The 18,621-nt window shown below is 45.7% G+C and overlaps 1 long non-coding RNA gene across 1 annotated transcript; it reads right to left on the reverse strand.

Moving 5' to 3' along the window:
* Positions 1-7,621: 7,621 nt before the first annotated feature.
* On the reverse strand, positions 7,622-8,970 carry LOC141726900 (uncharacterized). Its single transcript, XR_012577843.1, has 2 exons — positions 8,154-8,970; positions 7,622-8,054 (listed from the first exon to the last, which is right to left on the reverse strand). It is a non-coding gene; the product is annotated as an uncharacterized LOC141726900 (long non-coding RNA).
* Positions 8,971-18,621: the final 9,651 nt, after the last annotated feature.

Consider the following 18,621-nt stretch of genomic DNA (forward strand, 5'->3'; position numbering starts at 1 on the left):
GGGCTTTGCAGAGGGACCATGAACGGTTGGATATATGGGCAGAATCTAATGGGATGAAGTTCAATAAGTCCAAGTGCCGAGTCCTGCACTTTGGCCACAATAACCCCCTGCAACAATATAAGCTAGGAACGGTGTGGCTGGACAGTGCTCAGGTGGAAAGGGACCTGGGGGTGCTGGTTGACAGTCGGCTGAACATGAGCCAGCAGTGTGCCCAGGTGGCCAAGAAGGCCAATGGCATCCTGGCCAGTATCAGGAATAGTGTGGTCAGCAGGAGCAGGGAGGTCATTCTTCCCTGTACTCGGCACTGGTGAAGCCACACCTTGAGTACTGCATCCAGTTCTGGGCCCCTCAGTTTAGGAGGGATGTTGAGATGCTTGAGCGTGTCCAAAGGAGAGCAACGAGGCTGGTGAAGGGCTTGGAACACAAGCCATATGAAGAACGACTGAGGAAGCTGGGGTTGTTCAGCCTGGAGAAAAGGAGACTCAGGGGTGACCTTATCACTCTCTTCAACTTCCTGAAGGGTGGCTGTGGTGAGCTGGGGGTTGGTCTCTTTTTCCGGGCAACAACAAAGAGAACAAGAGGACACAGTCTCAAGCTGCGCCAAGGGAGATACAGGCTAGAATTAAGGAGGAAGTATTTTACAGAAAGAGTGGTCAAATACTGGAATCATCTACCCAGGGAGGTGGTGGAGTCACCATCCCTCGATGTGTTTAAAAAAAGACTGGACATGGCACTTGGTGCCATTATCTAGTTGAGGTGTTAGAACATCAGTTGGACTCGATGATCTTAAAGGTCTCTTCCAACCTAGAATTTCTGTGATTCTGTGATTCTGTGATTCTGTGATTCACCTGGTGATACGCAACAAAGATCGATTCCATCTTCCCCCCAACCCACGTGGTTCGGTTGCATTGGTTACAAATGGGGATTGGCAATATTTCTGCATTTCGTTTCTGTATCTGGTGTTTGTGCTCATCTGACTGCCCATTCCTTGGCCCTGCCTCGGGATTGATACACCAAATCCCTTTTCCAATTCACACAATTTGACCCTCCTGCCATTTTCCAACAGTAACTGCCAGGCTCCTTGAGATGTTCTTCAAGGGCTTGGTATGATGATGGTTTCCCGTCCCCTTGCACAACTGGGACCACCTGAGTGCAATTTCCATACTCATCTGCGGAGCTCTCGTTTCCACCTCTCATCGGGACCTCAATGTGCAGACTCTGCGTCCTGCATACGACTAGGCAAAGGCTAATCAAGATTCCCACCAGGCGTACTCCTCTGCCTTTGCCTCCGCCCCCTGGGGTGCCACCAGTGGCGAGGAAGACCACCTTCACGGCAGCAGGAGTATTCTTCGGGGAATACATTCTCGGACCTAGCGGCATACCTCCTTTTAAAGGCACCCCACCATGAAACTCTGATGGCATCGGAGCTGCACGGTACTTTGATTGACTTCCAGCACTCCACATCCAGAATCTTCGCTTTTGATCTAAGCTTTCCACGCACCCCATTCTGAAAAATCTGAAACCTCTCCTGTGAATCTAATTCAATGATTCCCAAATTTGTGGCTAAGGTTAGAATTCGGTCAGTCAGCTCGAGCTCTTCCTCCAGACACTGAGTGCATAGCCCCTTCAGCCACTGTCCCCTTCTACAGTGAACAACAAACACCCCCTGACAATACTCACACTTGAAGTGTACAAATGGATAGCATACACAATCAGACAGTATACAACTTATCCGCTCGCTGTCGGTCATTTACAAGGACGTTGGAGTCTGAATTTCAGGTCACCTGGGGAAGAAGTGACCCTCCACCTGGGCGCTTCCTCCTGATGCTCGACTTTCTTCACCCTAGATGCGTTTGTCCAGCCTTTCTCCACTGTCCGAATGGCTGTGTCTGTTGTCAGGAGCACAAGAAAGGGACCTTCCCACTCAGGAGAGAGGGGTACCTCCTTTCAGACTTTCACAAGCACTCTGTCACCCGGTTGGATTTTGTGGATAGCAAATCCCAGAGGAGCACTCTGAGCCACTATCTCTTGTTTTCTGAGTTCTTGCAAATTCTTGTTGATTACAACCACATATGGTTAAATCTGACAGTCCTCAAACCTGGGGTGTCCCACCGGCATTTCGTGTCTATATGGCATTCCATATAACATTTCAAATGGTGAGAACCCCGTCTCCGAATGAGGCATCGTTCTGATATTAAGCAATGCTAAAGGCATTTCAACCAAGACATCTGAGTTTCTAAAATCAATTTAGATAACTGCGCCTTCAAGGTCTGATACATTCTTTCCACTTGTCCTGAACTCTGGGGATGCCACAGAGTGTGGTATTCCCACCGGATGTCTAGCGCATCACACATCTGCTTAATAATCTTTGATGTAAAATGTGTCCCTTGGTCCGAATCAATGCAATTCACCACCCCATATCGGGGTACAATTTCTTCCAACAATTTTCTGGACATTGTTTGAGCCATTGCCCTTGGGCTAGGAAAAGCCTCCACCCAATGGGTCAATTTGTCCACAACCACAAGCACAAATTTGAATCTTCCCACTTTTGGCAACTCTGTGAAATCAACCTGAATTCTTTCAAATGGTTGGTACGCAATGGGGCAGCTCCCCAAGTAATAGAGCCTCTGATTTGGCCTTATCATAAATCAGTGCAAGATAACTCAGGAGCTCAGTCCCCAGGGAGACAGAGTGCCCAAAGCTAAGCTAGCTCAGGCCGGTGCTGCAGGCCAACGTCCTAAGAAAACTCTGTAGTGATCAGCTCTATAGTGGTATCAGCTCTCTTAGGATTTCAGCTCATTGCTTGCTAAGGTAGATTGCCCTTGGCTTGAGGCTGCAGCAGATGGCGAGAGAGAGAGAAGGAGAGGCGCTGGCGGTTACGCAGGGATGGCTTTATTGGGGAAGTCTGTGAAGGGTCCCAGCGACAGCTCTTCTTCTGTTGAATGGGCTAAAGTATGCCTCTTTTATAGGGTTTCGGGGGGATCCTGATTTGACCAATGGTAAGGGTTAAGTATATTGGCCCATAGGGTTACAGAGATAAGCTATGGGGCAGGGGGCCAGGGAGACAGGAACTTATTTGCTGCCTCAGCATTCCTATTGTTAAGATTATCCAAGGGGGCTTACCTAAGTCCATGGAGTTTACTACACCCAGGGTGGCCTGTTTTGCCCTTGTCTTGTTAATTCTCTGACAAATCAGGCACCCTTGTGTGGGAACTCAGCACAGCATTCCTGATATGCAGAGTCACCGAGACCACCCTTGGGGGGCTCGGAGGTCCTGGAACGTTGCCAGAAGTGTTTGGTGGTTAGACTTTGATCCTGCACGGGAAGTAACAGCTGTATGAGGATGGGAGGATCACACGGGGATAAATGGTGAAGAGATAGATTGATTATAGTGTGAAACACAGGGTTTAGAATCTCGGTACAAGGGGGTTCTAAAGGGACAAGATGGAGGAATTAGGGCGTGTCCTGTCCTTCTTCTTCTTCTTCTTGTCATCCATCTTCGATGGTGGTGGTGGCACTTTGAGATTGGTTCTTACTGAATGTGCACTTGTCAATAAGAGTGAAAGGAATTGGGGAGAAAAGGTAAATATCTTACACTTAGTTTTTGGTATAAATATAAGCGACCACCCCGAGGGCAGTCAGTGTGCTCATGGCTGGCTTGCTGTGCGGACCTCTGTCAGGCCGGGAGAAAATATTGTAGATAAGAATTAATAAACAACACTGAAGACCGAAAAACCTGAAGACTCCTTTCGTCGTTTGGAGCGCAGGCTGCCCCAAGGCCATCCCGAGCCTTTCCAGGCCATTAAAACAGCCGAGACGGGACACCCTTGTACCTCTTGTTTGGCCAATTTGTAAATTCCCTTGCACCTGAAAAATTTCAAAAATCGTTCTGCCAGGGCTTGAGCCCCCCAATGTGTTCACTGATGCAGTTTCCGCAAAATCCTCCTGGTAAAACCTTTAGAAACTAGTTCTCTCCTGTCAGGTAATTTCCACTTGCCTTCTTTCAATCCTCCTCCAATCTTTTCATAACATTTGATCTCCTTTTGGGTGGGCTGTTTTGCAGAGACAGCGAAAAACTCAACAACTTTGTGAAAGTTGTAAAGCCGCTATGTTTATTATTACAGCGCCGGACGCATGTAGAGGCATGTGGAGATTACTTTATTTAAAAGACATGCTTACATCTGGGAACTTCAGGTCCCTTTTTATTCTTCTCTCAGATACATATGCATACAGTTTCACAATAGGTTCATACATATTCATTTTTACAAATTTCACGTGGCATTTGCCGCTAGTTCTTTATCAGAAAAAATTCTTAGGTCAGATTGACCTGCTCTTACAGCAGTCTCTCTGTCTCTATCACCCTCTGTCTCCCCCCCCTTATCTCTGTCTTTCACTGAATCCTTGAGCCTAGGCCTTGCAGTCAGGCTACATACCTATGTTTCAAACTACAGACTTAACTTAAAGATGTACATTTCACCTAAATTAAAATGGATTTCTACCCAGGAAAATTTACACTTTGCCTCATTACTCCCTTTCTTAAAAAGCAGGAAGTAAATTCTTTTACTTAATGCAAATTCTTATGACATTAAGTATACTTTAGTGCTTTGCCATTTACGTTTGAAAAGGAAGTTAACACAGCTACTCGCTGTAGTATTCCACAATTGCAAATTAGAAATATAATGGATAATCTTGAACTTATTCTAACTAATATTAACAAAACTACAATGAGATGACACAAATTATTAAAGATTCTATTTGCAGTTTGTGACTACTTAAAGATCGCATCTTACTAGTGATGATCTGCATTTTGTTTTATTCTTTGCAGAATTCTAGTTATTTCTTTTTGTATCATGTTGGACAGTTCTCTCTGCTTTCTTGGGCTTTTCTTCAAGATCTCTTGTAGGTCTTGGTATTTAATTAATTGTTTTACTAATGTAAGGTCCATTCTAATAGGAGTAGGTGATAGTCTGTGATTCATTGTGTAATTGATTTTAAGCAACTGGTGGGATGTCACTCGGGCTAAGTAAAAAAAACTACGCTCAATAATCTTAACAAATTACAAATACAAAAATTAAAATGATTTCTGCTAGACAAAATAACATCGTTGTTATCAATCTTTACAGAAGCACAAGCAGTTCTTAGGCATATGCAACTTTTACCAGTATATACAAGCACAGTTTTCTGGTCAGTGACTGGATGAATTTCAAAGTGGCAAATATCCTGTTCAGTGTCCAAACACATCTTGGGCATTAATAGTATTGCTTTCACAAATGAATCCCATTTGTTCTCTAGTAATACAGGATTCTAAGTTCTGTTTGCCACTTTTCATTCACTTTTCGTGTTCACACTCTATGTTCTGAAGGGTAGAACACTGTTTTTTCATTATTTAATCTTAGAGCAATGATGGGATGGGTAACGTAAACAATGGCATTACATATGGTAAGCAAAAAGGCAGTAGCTACATTAGAAGCAGGATCATAGGTGAAGTTTACTATAGTTTACCAGGATTGAAACTTCTTTTCAAAATCAATCACATTATCTCAGGCAATTTTCTGAATTTCAGCTGGAAAATTACTTTCACCCCCTTCCCGTATGATCAGAGCTGCTGTTGCCTGCATCTATAACTGTGTTTGCATACAACTGAAAGACACGTTATCTTGAACTGTGCTAAGTGCTTCTACTATTAACTTGTGGTCTTGGTCCCTGGCCTTTTCTCACTTTGGCAGTGCTTTTGAAAGCTGCTACTGCCTAGTTTCTAATTCCAATAGAGATGACTGTAAAGGCTGCTTCAATTTTGTTAGGCCACCTGCTGCAGTGGCCAGTTTATCCATCAGTATTTCTGAATCAATTCCATTTAAAACTCCTAATCCTGTCCCTAATATGCCAGTTAGATCTTTTCTTATTCTGCTCTTGAGATATACCTGTCTTGGTAACCACATTGTCTAGCCCTAAAACAATGTTCTTAGCAAAGAGGAGCAGGCTGGTTGGATTTTTGAGATGTTCTCATTCTTGCCATTCTTGCTCTTCATATACCTGATTCCCATGGATTACTACAGTGGATAGGTTTAAATCTTTTATCTCAGAAAGTTCTCCCATGGATCCAGTATACTGATTAAAAGCCTGGGACTAAGGCTATTCAGCATCGCTTTGGATAGAGGTACTCTCTAGTTCTAAAACTTCAGTTATAATTACATACAAAACAATTCTGTAAACTAAAGTATGAACTACCCTCGACTGCAATATACTCATTTTGTCTGAGTAAGTTTTAATCTCAGTTCATTGTCTCCTGGTGTCACTCTCTAAGGGGCTCTTGGGGCCTTCTTCACTCGAGAGTGATGTATCCAGGCATTCTGCTCCTTGACCTTGATTGCAGTGAAGGTGGTGAGAAGTACTTGCAGTGGTCCCTCTGACTGTGGTTCCAAAGTCTTTTCTGCAAGAGGCTTAACATATACATAATCTCCAGACTGTATGTTATGTACTGGCTTATCTAACACCTTGCTCCGAGTTCCAGCCACGTGTTTTCAATTTCTTTGAACTGTTTGCTTAAAGCTACCATGTAGGTGGCCAGTGTTACTTCTCTAATGTGGGTGGACATTCTTATTTGTATTCTATATGGTCTTCTATAAAGCATTTCAAAAAGACTCAGCTTTCTTTTAGCCTGAGGTTTAGTTCGAATTTGCAATAGTGTCAGTGGAAGGGTGTGACCATGGTTACAGGGGTTTGCAGGTGAAGAGAGAGACGAGAATGTTGACTCCATGATCAGAAGGCTTGATTTATTATTTTATGATATATATATATATAACTTTATAATTATACTAAAAAGAAATAGAAGGAAAAGTTCTCAGAAGGCTAGCTAAGAATAGAATCAAAAAGAATGATAACAAAGATCTGTGTCTTGGCAGAGAGCGAGAGCCAGCTCTGCCGTGAGTGGTCAGTAAATCCAAATATCCACAGGAGACCAATCACGGATCCACCTGTTACATTCCACAGCCGCAGATAACCATTGTTTACATTTGTTGCTGAGGCCACAGCTTCTCAAAAGGGAGAAAAATCTCAAGAAAGGATTTTTCAAAAAAGATGTCTGTGACATGTCACCTTTTTTTATTTAGTTAAATTAAAACCAAAAGTGTTTGTAGTTTCATCTGCTGTACTCATGCAGAGGAAAGAACAAACACTTGATGGGTTATCTTTTGCCAATCCAAACCTCAATCAAGTGCTGGTGTGGAATGAACAGGGAATTTCTTCACCTGTAGAACATAAAATTCTATCATATCACTAAAACAATCTTACAATATAAGAAAATGCAAAAACAATGCAAAGAAAATTCAAGTCCAAACAGCTGAGTTTCAGGAAAAGTCCATGGACTGAAGATGCTCCTCTTTGCCATATCTGAAAGTCCCTTTTGGTCCTGAAACAGGCTTGCAGAATCCTGAAAGAACAAATTGCTGAAGAAAAATCCATCAATAGTTATCAAAAGTCCATTGACAGTCATCAAACAATTTCAAACAATTTTGAAAAAACTTCTGGAATGTCCTGGCCACAGCCCTTTATTGATCAACTTGGGCTGAAGCTAATTTTTGGAATTTTTGGCCCCTGAATGCTTCTGAGCTGCTGCCAGCTATTTCAACCTTTTTTTTTTTTTGTTGGAAAGAGCAGCAGCAGCAGCAGAGGAGCCTGAGAGGCCCTGGGGAGCCTGGCCCATGTGGAAGGATCAGGAACCCCAGACCTGGCCCACAAAATGGTGGTCCAGGACCAGAAGGAGAAAAGCAAAGCCCCCAAACCCAGCAGGAGGCCAGGCGGTGGCCCTGGCCCAAGGAACCAAGACAACAGCCCAGTCCCGGTCCGCCAGGCGGGCTCTGCATTTCCACAGCCTGGCACCACACTTCCAATGGAATGGCAGAACGAGTGACCAATCGCTCCCTCCCCCCAAAATCACCGAAGCATGCCAGCAGTGGGGGAACAGGAGCTGTCTCGAGGAGCTTCATGTCGGGCCTAGGAATGTTTGTTCCCCACAGCAAACAAGCCATGATCGCTTCCCGTTGTGCCCTCTGTCTCTGCAATGCAAATGCAACAGGTGTTTCATCCATCTGCCTCCCGGTACAACCCCAACCCTCTCTGGCCTGGGGATCAAAGGCCGAACTTTCGGGACCCACCTGCCCCTCGCCACTGGGGTGCGCGAGGGGCGGCAGGGGCTTCTGGAACCTCCAAGGAGGAACCCCTGACCGAACCAGCCAACCCGCCAAGAACGCTGATCGTGAAGACAGGCAGACGGGCTGCACCCGCACCCAGCTGTCGGGCCATGCCTCCTCCACGGAAGGAGAGGATGACGCCCTCTTCCCCTGTCCCAGTTCCCCCCGCAGGGGCAGTCCCAGGACAACCTAAAAAACGGGGGGGAAGTCACGCTGGGTGCAGGAGCTGCCGCGGCAGCTGCCTCCTGGGGCGACGGGACAGCGGGCTGCTCCGAGGGTCCCGTGGGCTCAGCGTCGTTGTCAGCAGCATCCCTAACTGGGACCGGTTCGGCGGAAGGCGGCGAGGCCAGAGAGAATGCGGTCGCCGAAGGCAAAAGCGGCGGAGCCGGCACGGGCGGCGGTGGGGGCTGCGGCAGGTCGTTGTCGCCTAGCTAAACCGGCGCAGCCGCGGGAAACGGTGCGTCGGAGGTCGGCTGCGCAGGCGCAGACTGCAAAAGCGGCGGAAGCGGCGCCGGATCGCGGTTGCCTAGCAACACAAGTGCAGCTGCAGGAAGCAGTGTTTCTGAGCTCTCAGGCGCAGGCGGGGAAGCCGGCGGAGCCGCGGGCGGGGCTGTCCAGGGAGGCAGCCGCGGGGCGGGTCCGGGAGGTGGCCCCGCTGGACCAGCGGATGGGGCCTCGGAGACTGGTGCCGCCCTCATCTCTGAGCGGGGCGGGGTCCAGCGGTCCGGCCGGGGCGGGACCTGCAGGGCAGCCAGGGGCGGCGCAGCCCACTCAGGATTCCCCGGAGAGGAACGGGGAGAAAAAAGACAGCTCCGTCTGAGCATGCTCCTAAGACGCAGAGAAAAAACTTTTTCTGCTGCAGGCGAAACTTTGCCCCCCCGCTGCGGTTCAGGGGGGCTGGGAAGCAGCAGATCGCCTTCCCCCAAAAGATCTTCTCCCGTGGGAATTGGGAGGAACGGGGCTAGCCCCTTGCAGTTAGCAATCCAGGGAGAAACAGCTGCTCTCAGTTTCAAGATCGAAAAGAGCATGCAGAACACTGGGTAAACGCGGGGGTGCCCTAAACCATGGTTTGAACAGCTCGGAAGATGGATTCCATGCATTCCCATACGAACATATCAAGGGCATACAGCACATCCGTGAAAAAGCCAAAGAGCTTTTCTCATCGAAAAAACACATAGAAATATGTCTCCAACAGGGGAAATCCGTCCTCTTCACCCCATTTGTGCCAGAGGGCAATAAGTTTCTCCTCTGAAGGGGAGAAAGGAACCTTGGCCTTGATGGGACGACCCCACCACCTTTTCAGCCATAATCTGCTAAGGCCAGCCTCTTCAGGAGGGGAAAAACCAACAGTACCTTGTGTAATAAACGAATTCACCAAATTTAAGAATCGTATAATTATCTTTATTATTATGCAACCAAGAATAAGCAAGGTTCAGCGCTGGGCGGCCAGGAGTCTCCGCTCCTCTTAGACGCGCGCCTTTCCCCCTTTAAAGTTTGCTTTTTATTGTCCCTTTCTTCCGGATTCCTGGATGACGTGGTCTGTCTTCTGCGCTTGCTCCTCCGGTTGCTAGGGGGTCTTTCTCTGCCTTCTGGTGGTCGTGGGATGAAGGCCCCAAGTCTTCCTCTTTGGCCGCTTTCCTTATAAGGCATATCTATAAGTCTAAATTCTACAAGCTAAGCAATTCTTGCAAGGTTAATTAGTGTTACCATATGTGACGGTATCTAGTTACAGAGGGTCTCCTATACCTATGGGGTGGCATTTGCAAACCAAGCAATTCTAGCGAAGTTAATAATTGTTACCAGATGTAGCTGTATCTAGTTACAGAGGGTCTCCTATACCTATGAGGGGGGTTTGTAAACAAAGCAATTCTCACGAAGTTAAAAGTTTTACCATATGTGACTGCACATAGATATACATTATATCCTGCTAAACAAGAGCTGTTTAGCTATTGTTTTATAATTTAAATTATCTAGCTATTAATGAACAAACGTATTGCTACTTATTACACCTTGTGACAGTGTCCAGCACACTCTGGCTAACTGCATGATGCTTCTAGGCTTTCCGGACATCTTCCTGGAGGCTTTTCAGAAGGTTCTCTGTGTGGTCAGCCTTAGCTGAGAACTCCGTCCAAATCAGGATCTTCAGTTCTTCAGCTCCTGGCTAGAATCCACTTCTGTGGTCACTTGTGAAGTGACCATCCATGCCACACATTCAGAGTTTACCCAAATGCAGCAATGCTCCTCTGGGGGTCGCACCAAGTGATGATTTTCCTATTCAGTCACTCGGGGTCACCAACTGTGACCGTGGTCACAGGGGTTTGCAGGTGAAGAGAGAGATGAGAATGTTGACTCCATGATCAGAAGGCTTGATTTATTATTTTATGAGATATATATATATATATATATATATATATATATAACTTTATAACTATACTAAAAAGAAATAGAAGGAAAATTCTCAGAAGGCTAGCTAAGAATAGAATCAAAAAGAATGATAACAAAGATCCGTGTCTCGGCAGAGAGTGAGAGCCAGCTCTGCCGTGAGTGGTCAGTAAATCCAAATATCCACAGGAGACCAATCACGGATCCACCTGTTGCATTCCACAGCAGAAGATAACCATTGTTTACACTTTGTTGCTGGAACTTCTCAACTTCAGCAGGAAAAATCCTAATGAAAGGATTTTAATGAAAATATGCCTGAGACAGAAGAGCTTGGGGCTAGAGTAGATTAAATTTCTGCCCCAGTCTTACAATCTGCTGCTTAATCAAAGGATTCATTTTCTCTACCTGGCTGCTTGATTGGGGGTGGTATGGAGTGTGAAGTTCCCAATCTATTCTCAGGTGGCTACTAATCTGTTGCACTATTTTGGAAATGAAATGTGATCCTCTATTTGAGGATATTGTGGCTGGAACTCTGAAGCATGCTATTATTTCTTGTAATAATACTCTGGTTACTTCTCGAGCTTTGACAGTTCTGGTGGGGAATGCTTCTGGCTACCTTGAAAATGTATCTGTCAAGACTAATAAATACTGTTAGCCCCCTTTCCTTGGAAGTTATGAAAAGTCACAGAATCACAGAATTTCTAGGTTGGAAGAGACCTTTAAGATCATCGAGTCCAACTGATGTTCTAACACCTCAACTAGATAATGGCACCAAGTGCCATGTCCAGTCTTTTTTTAAACACATCGAGGGATGGTGACTCCACCACCTCCCTGGGTAGATGATTCCAGTATTTGACCACTCTTTCTGTGAAAAACTTCCTCCTTAATTCTAGCCTGTATCTCCCTTGGCGCAGCTTGAGACTGTGTCCTCTTGTTCTCTTTGTTGTTGCCCGGAAAAAGAGACCGACCCCAGCTCACCACAGCCACCCTTCCGGAAGTTGAAGAGAGTGATAAGGTCACCTCTGAGTCTCCTTTTCTCCAGGCTGAACAACCCCAGCTCCCTCAGTCATTCTTCATACGGCTTGTGTTCCAAGCCTCTCACCAGCCTCGTTGCTCTCCTTTGGACACGCTCAAGCATCTCAACATCCCTCCTAAACTGAGGGGCCCAGAACTGGATGCAGTACTCAAGGTGTGGCTTCACCAGTGCCGAGTACAGGGAAGAATGACCTCCCTGCTCCTGCTGACCACACTATTCCTGATACTGGCCAGGATGCCATTGGCCTTCTTGGCCACCTGGGCACACTGCTGGCTCATGTTCAGCCGACTGTCAACCAGCACCCCCAGGTCCCTTTCCACCTGAGCACTGTCCAGCCACACCGTTCCTAGCTTATATTGTTGCAGGGGGTTATTGTGGCCAAAGTGCAGGACTCGGCACTTGGACTTATTGAACTTCATCCCATTAGATTCTGCCCATATATCCAACCGTTCATGGTCCCTCTGCAAAGCCCTCCGTCCCTCTAACAGATCGACACACGTTCCCAGCTTAGTGTCATCTGCAAATTTGCTAATAAAGGACTCTAAGCCCTCATCCATGTCATCAATAAAAATATTAAACAGAACTGGCCCCAGCACAGACCCCTGAGGGACACCACTGGTGACTGGTCGCCAGCTGGATGCAGCACCATTCACCACCACTCTCTGGGCCCGGCCATGCAGCCAGTTCTGAACCCAGCAAAGAGTGCTCCTGTCCAAGCCACGGGCTGCCAGCTTGTCTAGGAGTATGCTGTGGGAGACAGTGTCAAAGGCCTTGCTGAAATCCAAGTAAACAACATCTACAGCCTTCCCTGCATCCACTAGGCGGGTTACCTGGTCATAAAAGGTGACCAGGTTGGTCAAACATGACCTACCCCTCCTAAATCCATGCTGGCCGTGTCTGATACCCTGGCCATCTTGTAAATTTTGCGTGATGGCGCTTAATATAAACTGTTCCATTATTTTGCCAGGTACTGAGGTCAGGCTGACTGGTCTGTAATTACCAGGATCTTCCTTTGCACCTTTTTTGTGAATGGGTATCACATTGGCCAGCTTCCAGTCATCCGGAACCTCACCAGTGAGCCAAGACTGTTGGTAAATGATGGAGAGTGGCTTTGCAAGCTCGTTTGCCAGCTCTCTCATTACCCTGGGGTGGATCCCGTCTGGTCCCATAGATTTATGAACATCTAAGCATTTCAGTAGTTCTATGACTGCCTCCTCTTGGATAATGGGGGGACCATTCTGCTCCCTGTCACCATCAACCAGCCCAGGCGGGCAGGTGTCTTGAGGGCAAGTCATCTTCCCACTAAAAACTGAGGCAAAATAGGCATTAAGCACTTCTGCCTTTTCCTCATCTTCAGATACTAAGTTCCCTCCTTTGTCCAATAAAGAACAAAGGTTGGTCTTACCTTTCCTTCTACCATTAATATATTTGTAAAAACATTTTTTATTATCCTTTACAGAAGTTGCCATTCTAAGTTCAAACTGAGCTTTGGCCCCCCTAATTTTTTTCCTGCATGCTCTAGCAGCCTTCTTGAGTACTTCCTTAGAGACCTGACCCTTCTTCCAACTCTGATACATCCTCTTTTTATTCTTAAGTTCCTCCAAAACCTCCTTGCCCAGCCAGGCTGGACGTTTACCCCACTGACTGATCTTTCAGCACACAGGGATGGTCTGTTCCTGTGCCCTCAAGATCTCTGTTTTGAGGTATGCCCACCCTTCCTGAACTCCTTTGTTTTTTAGGACTGCTTCCCAAGGGACGCTCTGAATAAGTCTCCTAAACAGGCCAAAGTCTGCCTTCTGGAAGTCCAATGCAAGAGTTTTACTGGTGTTCTTCCTGACTTCACCAAATATTGAGAACTCTATTATTTCGTGATCACTCTGCCCCAAGCGACCTCCAACCACCACATCTCCCACCAGCCCATCTCTGTTTGCAAACAGCAGATCTAACATAGTCCCTCCCCTGGTGGGTTCACCCACCAGCTGCAACAAAAAGTTGTCCTCCATACATTCTAAGAATTTCCTGGACTGCCTCTTTAATGCTGTATTAAGTTCCCAGCAGATGTCTGGTAGGTTGAAGTCACCCACAAGAACAAGGGCTGATGATCTTGAAACATTACCTTGCTGCTTATAGAATAAGTGATCTACCTCTTCTTCCTGGTCGGGTGGACGATAACGAACTCCCAGTATGGTGTCAGCCTTGTTGGCCTTCCCCTTTATTCTTACCCATAGACATTCAACTCCATCTTCCTTAGTTTCAATTTCGATGGCATCAAAAGTTTGCTTAATATAAAGGGCCACCCCTCCACCTCTTCTTCCTTTCCTGTCTCTCCTGAAGAGCTTGTATCCATCCAGTGCAGTACTCCAGTTATGTGATTCGTCCCACCATGTTTCTGTGATGGCAACTACATCACAGCTCTGCAGTTGCACCATGGTCTCCAGCTCATCTTCTTTGTTGCCCAAGCTGCGTGCATTGGTATACATGCACCTCATCTGGGCAACTGACTTCACCCCTAACTCAGCCTTGCAATTCTTGGGCCTGTTTCCAGATAGCTCAGCTGGTTCCCCTTCCCCCTTCAAACCTAGTTTAATGCTCTCTCAATGAGGTCTGCCAGTTCATGAGCTAAAAACCTTTTTCCCTTAACAGAGAGGTGTACCCCATCTGATTTCAGCAGAGAAGATGCTGTAAAAATTTCCCCATGATCAAAGAATCCAAAATTTTGCCGATGACACCAACCCTTAAGCCACTTGTTGATGATGCGGATTCTTCTGTTTCTTTCATCATATTCCTTCGCCACCAAAGGGACTGAGCAGAACACTACCTGTGCTCCTGCCCTATCAACTACCTGACCCAGTACCCTGAAGTCCTTTCTAATTGCCTTGACACTCCTCAATCTCATCACTGCCAGCCTGGAGTATCAGCAGTGGGTAATAATCAGAGGGCTGTATCAGCCCAGGAAGTCTCTCAGTGGTATTTTGTACCCGGGCCCCAGGGAGGCAACAGACTTCCCTGTGGGATGGGTCTGGTCGACATATGGGGCCCTCAGTTCCCTTCAGGAGGGAATCACCTACTACATTGTGTTATGACAATGTGAGGCTGGGGATATGCATGATGAATGGGCAAATGTATTGGATGGGAAGAAATGTTAAATTTGATAGCAAACTTACCTTGAACAGAGAACCAATCATATTGGATTTGGCACAGACGAATGATGATAGGGTGTGCCTGCAATATGACCGGGTTGTCTGTTTCACGAGAAATAAAGATGGTGAGGATCCTGAGGGGAGAATGAGAGAAATAACTCAGGAACTGAAGCGAAGGGAGTCAGAAATGAGGAGAAAACTAGTTGAACAGGAAAGATTGAAAACACTGGGAGAACAGTATGAATGGCTGGAGAAATAATATGCTGATGGGGAACTATCTACCCCGGACAGGAACCTGTTCATTGACCTGATGCAAGAGATTGCAACCGAATTAGGATTGTCAAATTGTTGGATTTGTGGGGAGCTGAACTCATCAGAAAAATGGCCTTGGAAAGGGGAAGGTTTGGCTCCAGAACAGCTTTTGAAATGGGACAATCCGAGTGTCTCAAAATTGGCACAGAGACCTGAGGGATAGATTTTGGACCAGAGGGTGATTGGAACTATCTGCATCAGTCAAGAAAGAAAGGAGTACACCGAAATGGTGGGATACACTCTGTGTCTACCCTGATGGTGAACTCAAACACAAAAAGCAAGGTCTGGCAGCCAGAATCCCCTTTGGGGTACTGGAGCCGGAAGAATGAGACAAATTGTGAATGGAATAAAAGAATAGGACTGTGTAGGGTCAAAAATCCAACCCTTTTCAATCCTTGGAGGGCCTGAGAGAATACTGGGGAGACCCAGGGAGAATAAAATCAGATGGAAAGCCCCGGATGGAATTTACTGGATCTGTGGGAAGAAGGCATACAGTGAGTTACCCCCAAGGTGGAGAGGATCATGCACTTCAGGCATGATCCAGCCGGTGTTCTTTACTCTCCCTCGAACAAAGAGCAACCTATTAGGGGCTTCACCGTACGAGACCCTGAGAAGGGAGAGGAGAAGCTTGAAAGGATGATGCCAGTGATAAGTGGTAAACAAACTTGGGGGGAGGAAGAGTGGCCGGCGGCAAGAATAATTGATTATTATGGACCGGCCACGTGGGCCCAGGATGGAAGCTATTGGTATAGGACTCCAATTTATCTACTGAACAGACTGATTCGGCTGCAGACAGTGGTGGAAATTGTATCGAATCACACCTCTGAGGCCCTGGATTTACTCAGTCGGCAGCACACTCAGGTACGGGCATTTGTGTACCAGAATCGAATAGCTTTAGACTATTTGCTGGCCGAAGAAGGGGGAGTATGTGGGAAGTACAATGAATCAGAATGTTGTATTGAAATTGATGATTATGGGGAAACTATAAGAGGTTTGGCAGCCAAAATCAAAAAGGTGGCCCATGTCCCCATTCAAAAACGGAATTTGATTTTGCAATCTTCATGGTGGGACAGATTGTTCGATGGGGCCTGGTGGAACAAAGTTATGTTTTTCATGCTCTGTTCAGTAGCCGGAATCCGATTCCTGCCCTGTCTAATTCGTTGTTTTATTAGACTGATCCATTCTGTGGCCCAGGGGATGCAGATAGCAATACTACCTGTGGACCTGGAGGTGGCTTCCGGAGGCAACACATCTAAGATAATGAGATTGGGAGAAAAGAAGGTTACTCTTTTTGTGAAAGACCCTTAATGGTGGCGGGTAGGAGTAGAAATGAAAGAAATTTAGCAATTTGGATTATAAAAGAAGCATGAATTAAATTAGTGATATAAATGGGGAGGGATTGTAGTATATGTTAGTTGAAATAAACAGGGCCAGGAGACTTCTCCTTTTTAGTGCCTTTATTAAAAGTGATCAGCTCAGGATTGGGCAGCTCGGCAGGGCTGCAGTCCCCATCATGTCTCCCAGGGCGACTCAGAGGAGGAGGATATGCGCAGCTCTGTTCACTAGGGGCAGAACCGGGGGATCCAGTCCTCGTGGCAGCCTTTAGGGCATGATGTCCCCGTCAGATCTTGGTTTCCCTGATTCTGTCCAGCTTGGTCCCGGCATTGGGACGACTCTCTGCTCAGGGTGAGAGGGGCTCCACATCTCTGCAGGCTCAGCAATCGGCTCCTCATGTCCGGACATCACTTTAGTCTCTCAATTCTTATTTGGCTCGTTGTTTTTGGGGTTTTCTCTGTGCATTTTGGAGTCGAGGTCTCAAAGCATGCTGGTCTTTGGAGTCACTTTGCATAACCCCCCCACCCTCTCAGGTGTCTTTCCTATGCTGGAAGAGAGCACTGCCTCAGGGAAGGGCCATCACTCCACCCAGCCAGGGCCTTTACTAATACAAAAGAGGAGATAAGCTACAACGACCCGTGATTACAATAACAAAGCACCAAGAACCCTGGCAGAGACAGAGACCTGGCTGCGTCCCTGTAACTCTTTCTCACAAAAAAAATATTAACCGAATTTTTGTTCATAACAATAGTGATAATTCATGCTGTTAATGTATGGTATAAAATATTGTGAAATCCAAACCATGTCTTTTGACCACCCCAGCCAGGAGCAGCTGTCTTATTCAGATCCAGCTAGTTCCCGGACACAAGATAACGATCAGCGCCTTAACGTAGGAATATCGCCTTGCTGAATGCATCTTTCAAGATAGTCAGCGGCACCAAACTGATACATCTTAATTCACTGCTTCCCAGAAGCCAATTGACATCGATGGCACACCTGGACTCGGCCTTTGTCCAGCTATGCATGTGAAAAGATAGAGAGGAAATTTGGTCATCTTTGCCTCGGGCAAAATAAACTGTATAAAACCCTGCTGCAAGAGACAGCATTTGTGAACCAAGTGGGAGACTGACACTGTGGAGGTCAGATCCAGGTTCACCTGGTGTCGACCCTGGGCTCAACACTATCTTTGACTGTGGTGGTTTCGGAGACCGAACATCAGTCTCACAGACAAATTAATAAATCTTTGCTAAATTTTTTGATAATTTTGTCTCACGATTTGATCATTTATAACAGTAGTGTGTTAAATATAGTTTTAGGTTATAAAAAATGTTAAAGTAGAAACTATGCTATGTATGATACTTTTTTTAAAGAAAGGACTTGCAGCCACAGGACACCTAAATCTTTCAGAGAAAAAGAATTTATTGCCCTCTTATCAGAAGGAACAAACTTCTTCCCACCTTGAAGTCACTGTTAGGATTCAGAGGAAGAAGCTGACAATGACCAGACAGAATCCTGTATTTGAATGGAATTTATGCATCATGTATGAAGTGTATGAATATGCAACAGGCTATTGTTTTTAAGTGTTAATCCTTTGTTAATAGGTGTCCTTTTTCAGGCTTGTGCTGCCCAGAAAAAGGTACCTGGACATCCCTAACTCTTTGTCTCTATTGTCTCATATTGTCCTAATTCAAATTGTCCAAATTATTATTAGTCTAATTGTATTACTATTAAACTTTTAAAATTTAAAAAAAACCCAAGTGATTGGCGTTTTTCACACAACTGAGAGAGGATCATCCTATACGTGTGCGTCAGTACCCCATATCTTTAGAAGGACAGGAAGGTTTGAAGTCAGTAATAAAAGGACTTATAAAAGATGAAACATTAGAACTTTATATGTCTTCTCATAATACCTCTATTCTCCCAGTAAAGAAGGTCAGTAGAAACTACCTTTTATTATCCAGAGAAAATGAAGTTGAGGATAAAGGCTATTATATAACTTCTGAATTTTCTCGGGAAAAAAAAGGATTAAGGGTATCAAAGAGGGAAATCAAAAAACTACTTGGATTATCGGGATATTGCAGATTATGGATTGACAGGTACACACAAGCAATAAAATTTGTATATAGAAAATTAACGAAAGAAAATGATGCTTAATTAGAAGAGCTAAAGTTAAAACTGGGGTAAGTACCAGCTTTAAGCTTACCCTTGTTATAAAAATCCTTTTTAT

The sequence above is a fragment of the Zonotrichia albicollis genome, chromosome W (assembly GCF_047830755.1).
Source record: "Zonotrichia albicollis isolate bZonAlb1 chromosome W, bZonAlb1.hap1, whole genome shotgun sequence".
NCBI lineage: Eukaryota > Metazoa > Chordata > Aves > Passeriformes > Passerellidae > Zonotrichia > Zonotrichia albicollis.